Source organism: Alligator sinensis, unplaced genomic scaffold (assembly GCF_000455745.1).
Source record: "Alligator sinensis unplaced genomic scaffold, ASM45574v1 scaffold611_2, whole genome shotgun sequence".
NCBI lineage: Eukaryota > Metazoa > Chordata > Crocodylia > Alligatoridae > Alligator > Alligator sinensis.
This window is the reverse complement of record NW_005841869.1, coordinates 3,318,929-3,319,227: the sequence shown is the minus strand read 5'-3', so window position 1 is coordinate 3,319,227 and position 299 is coordinate 3,318,929.

Here is a 299-nt window from a genome sequence, read left to right as displayed (position 1 = left end):
TGGGACCCCTTGCATGAGTGAGTTATGGAGGCAAGACCCTCCCTCTGCAGCCCCTGGGAGAGAGCAGGGGGCTGGTGCGGATTAATGCCGCCCGGGCAGGGACACCCCAGCATGGGAACGCAGCTCCTAGGCAATCCGGCATCGCAGGGGAAACGACACAGACAGAGGCTCTGGTTTTCAACCTGTTATTTTTTAATATGGTTCACTTCTAAAAAAGACTGGAAATCAAGCCAAGCGCCCCTCGGTCCTGGCCTCGGGCCCCTTCCCGGGGGCCTGGGAGCCCCAGAATGAAGCCAACG